A 5,095-nucleotide genomic window follows, 5' to 3' on the forward strand; every position below is an offset into this window, starting at 1 on the left:
AATAATAAAGACAAGTCTAGACTAGGAAAGAGGAAAGTTAGAACATTACAACAGGACAAATGTGTACCAAAAGTGAAGTTATGTTTTGTGAATCCTCAGTATTTGATAGAGGCAAAGTTGGAAATATGTGTATATAGGCTAAAGGAAATAGAAAAAGGGAATTGACCTTGATCCTTAAAATGATTAATCGATGTTGCAAAGGACTCAGATGAGTTGAACTAATATTTTAAAACTACACAATTTTGTTCAACTATACTCAGTAAATCGAGCAAAGAATTTAGATTTTGATATCAATCTGACTTGAGATTTGCTGGGCAGGTATGATATAAATAGCAAGTATAAGGGAAATGAAGATTATAGTGAGGTGTTTCAGATGAGGTATAAGAACTGGAAGAATCAAAGAACACAGGCTGTTTCCAAAAATTATGTATACTGGAATTAAGAAATTAAAAGTTGTAATTTGTTGGGGTACCTGGTGGCTCAGTTGGTTAAGCATCTGCTCTTGATTTTGGCTCACATCATGATCTCAGGGTCATGGGATTGAGCCCCGCATTGAGCTCTGTGCTCAGCACAGAGTCTGCTTGAGATCCTTGCTCCCTCTTTCTTTCTCTCCCTCAAATAAATAAAATCTTTAAAAAACCAAAAGTTGTAATTTGTGGATCCAATAGGTATTTATTAAACACTTAATATGTGCCAAATACTGTTTTAAGCACAGGGAAACAGCAGATTTTTTAAAAGACAAAAGTCCCAAGATATTTCTCAAAGTTCAAATTTTCAGAGGTAAAGTAGTTCTAGAAGATTAAAAAATCAGAGATGTGCCATGGAAGAGATGGCTGAAGTTTTGTGGTCTGGGTCACTGGAGTTTAGGAAAGCAAGAAACTCTGAGGAGACTAGATTCCGTAAGTTATAAACATGGACAGGAAATCAATCAGGCCATTGTCAGCACTTGGGTGATAAGAAAAAAAGCCAGATGCAAAAGTCTTCAATGAATGTAAGGGAGTGAACAGGAGGTTGCTACATTGTAGAGATGGAAATGGGCAGAAGGCATAGTGAGATGCACAAGTTTCAATGGAGTGGTAATGTTTACTTGAAAGTAGAAGATAGCAGCAGTAGTTGAGAGAAAAGAGCATGCCCTAACTTCTGATCCTGTGGGATACATGTAAAATGAGAAGAACCAGGTTTTAATTAAGGAAGTGGAAAAAGCATTATATGAACTCTCTGAGGGATCTGTTGACCATGGAGTGAGGAGTGAGGTTTCCACAGCCCAGTGAAAAGAGAAAGCACAGAAAAGTATGAGGATGATGGGGTGCCTGGGTGGCTCAGTCATTAAGCATCTGCCTTTGGCTCAGGTCATGATCCCAGGCTTCTGCGATCGAGCCCCGCATCGGGCTCCCTGCTCCGCGGGAAGCTTGCTTCTCCTTCTCCCACTCCCCCTGCTTGTGTTCCCTCTCGCGCTGTGTCTCTCTCTGTCAAATACATAAATAAAATCTTAAAAAAAAAAGAAAAGTAGGGTGAATATACAGCAGACCTTACACTTTGGGCAGTGTTCAAGGGATGGACTTAGCTGACTCAAATATTTCAAAAATGTGAGTCTCAAATAGGTACGACAGGTTGAGTCCAGGTTCTAGAGACAGACTTCATAAGGTAGATTTCAGCTTTACCACTTATATATAGACTCTGTGACTTTGGGAATTATATAAACTGCTTTGTGTAGAGTTTGCACAGAGCAATTCTTAATCATTAGGTATTATTAATATGCTGAAGCCCAAGGAAGTTGTTGGAAGTTAAATGAAGCCAGTCACAGGCCTGTTTTATAAATTGGTATACGTTGAGGCCCTAGAAAATGAAGGTCTGATCAGTGGACATTGAAGCCAGTCCCAGATTAGGTCCCTGGTGGAAATGGAGGCCAGTGTTTTGAGAAACTCAGACAGGACTTGAGGCCTCACAACATTGATAGTCAATAAAAATAGAAATAGCCAGCTTAAAGACTCAATAGCAAAGAATCCCATCACTTGGACCCTGATTAAAACACTCCCACTGAAAAGTGAGCCTAGTTTTTTGTATATTTGCCCCATCACATGGCTCTGAAACTTAGAGCCTGAGGTAGGCAAGGCAGTAAGACAGGCTTAAAAGTAAATGTGTTTAAACAAAACTGTTCATATTTATGAAGTCATATGATAAAATGTGATCACTAACAGTCTATGGGCTGAGATGATAGTGGATTAGTGTTTAAAACATGGGCTCAGGCTTTGCCAGTTACTATGTGACTTTGGTAGTAACATTGATTAATCCTCATTTTCTCTAATATGGAAATAATTGCTTCACACTGTTACAACAGGAATCATGTACAAATGCATATAAAGTACAGAATATATAATGTTACTAGAAAATATTTTTTTAAATTCTAGCTATTATTTACTACAGGACTAGAACTAAATAAGACCTAGGGGACATCAGATTTGTGTTTTCTGTCACCACTGCTCCACCATGTGTGTTATTTCCTAAAAAAACAGATGTTGTCATGCTCATCCTGTGGGAAAGATAGAGGGCAGCTGAGAGAAAGTTCTGGCTCTCGAGTGCAAAAATCCATTTAGATCTTATGATAAAAATGTACGAGATTTACATCCAAAGGACAGAAAAAATGTTAAGTAATGTAAAATTGTGTCAGGGATAAGAGTTATACAGATAAATGACCAAGATGGATAGATTCAATAAAGATCTTTTCTTCATCTCTCTTTGGCTGAAGAGCTACCATATGGATAATTTGCTTTTAGTTATCATTGTATAGTCAAATTAAAGGAATTGGTCTTCTTTTGGCACTATGAATCTAACAAAGTTAAATTAGGTCCATGGTTGACTCTGATGTCTTTATCACAGCAAATTAGGTTCTTAAAGAATACATAATTCTTCCCTCCCCCTGAAGGAAGAAAGGGCAAGAAAAGGGTTCACCTTAATTTCAGATCTCCATGCATTAAGTGTTGATTGTTGAGTATAGATATAAAAGAGGGACACATCTAACCGTTTGTGGTCTTTTGGAAATTGTTACATGTTATATGACTTGGCTGCTTCTGTGTCTTTAAAAGCTAAATGATTTCCTATCATTTGCTTCAACGAATCTATAAGGAACTATATACTTCAGCTCTCCAACCCCACTGGAAGACAACATTCTAACTATTCTTGGGAAAAAAAATTCTTATGTGCTAGTATATAATCCTCGCACCCATGCTCAGATATAGAATTTAATAAAAATAGGTAGTAAGTGAAAACAAAATTTGGATGGATTTTGCCAGTTATTTTAAATTTATTTATACTTATTAGGCCACCTTAGACCAAGATGGTCTGAAATTTATGCAGTAAATATATTAAAGAATGAATGAGAGTTCTTTGATTTCCTTAGGTGAAACAGTATTAAACTTACAACTAAATTACACCTGTTCAAGAACAATTCATTTAAATATGTGTCAAAAATGTGAGTCTTTTGGAGTTCCTAAACTGGAATTTGGCCTGGATATCAACTCTATACATCATCCCAGTTAAGAATGGTTAATAAAAACAGAGACACAGAAAGAGACTATACTTGAGGGAGAGAGAGTATATTGGTAAGGAACCTCTATAGAGTTCTAGGTTAAGTATGGTAATTCAATGATCAGAAAGAAAGCAAATGCTAACACAAGTATTTTTGGACATTCTGTTTATCTGTTATGAAGTTCAGTATTTCCATAGAGATCTTGTTTTCTTGATTTCAAATAATTTTCACTAAACTCAACTACATATGGCTTTAGTATACAAATTGATAAGCCAAAGTAGATAGCAAATTTAGAGACACAGGTGGTAAAGAAAAGTATGTTGAATTTTCAATCCATTAAACTGGTTATGAGTGTGGTTTTAAACTCAAGAATATGTTGCAAGTATAATTGTACTTAAACTAGCTAAAAGACAAATTATGGTTAACATACTTCTATCTTTTCTATCTTATTAGCAAATAACATTTAGACTTGCTTTGAGACTTCCTTTTTAATGTTAAAACGTTTTTATAAAGGGATATTTGTTCACATACACCAACTCTTTTGACTCAACAAAATTGGCATTTCAGATTTAAAACTTCTATATTACTTAAGAGTAGGGATTCTCAGAATTCTGAAGCCAAACAGCAGCCTGAACAGCATAGGAAAGTGAACCAGTATTCCTGGGTTATTACGATGCACAAACTAAAATGGTCCTTAAAGCATGGTGGCTAAAATGGCTTTGAAATTTCATTTTAAATCTTATGTTTCAACTTACAGGCTTTATGTTTTGCATTCTTCCAATGACATATCCATGTTTGTTTTTAATGGGAAAAGTTTTAATTACCATTTTAAAAAAGACAATTCAAAAACATACAGCATTCCATGGTTTTGGCTAATCCTTATCATATAATCAGAGAAGCATGGTCATGGGGTTTAGATTGTCAGGATAATGCATTAGGGTGCCTTCCTTTTAATGGCATTTGACAAAAAATACTTTTGGAAGTCTTAACTTTGTATTCTTTAAAATAATTTAATATCGAAATTTGAGATTCTTGGATAGGTTTTAAATAAATTTAATTTTTGTGATTTTTTTTTAGAATTAGAAAAAATTCATATTTAAAGGGATATTTTTTAATAAGCAGGGTAAATTTACCAGTATTGCCATATCATCCATGTTACCTCTTAAATCCATTTTACCAATAACTTTAAAAAACACTGATCTTAGAGTCCAAATTCTTTAGACCATAATCTGACCTCTTCCTATCAAAACACATTTTCTCTACTGCTTCTCTGTCTCATAATCTACAACCTAGCCAGGTTAACTTTTAGTTTCTCTAGGGTGCCATCATCTTGACTCAGGTATCTCTTTATTTTTTAAACGCACTATTTTTGTCTTCAACAGTTCCCTTCCTCATTCCTCCTTCCAACCCAGCTCTAAAGTATAACTACCTCCAAGAATCCTTACCTGATAAAGGTTAAGTATGATCTAATAGCACCCAGTAGTTTCTCCATAAAACGCGTCAAACTATCTAAGTGCTTGTTTACTTACCTCACAGCAGACTGAAAACCCCATGATAAGAAGGGACTGT

The sequence above is a fragment of the Mirounga angustirostris genome, unplaced genomic scaffold (genome assembly GCF_029215605.1).
Source record: "Mirounga angustirostris isolate CCGP_5_RB_7025 unplaced genomic scaffold, mMirAng1.0.hap1 SCAF_4, whole genome shotgun sequence".
NCBI classification, from domain to species: domain Eukaryota; kingdom Metazoa; phylum Chordata; class Mammalia; order Carnivora; family Phocidae; genus Mirounga; species Mirounga angustirostris.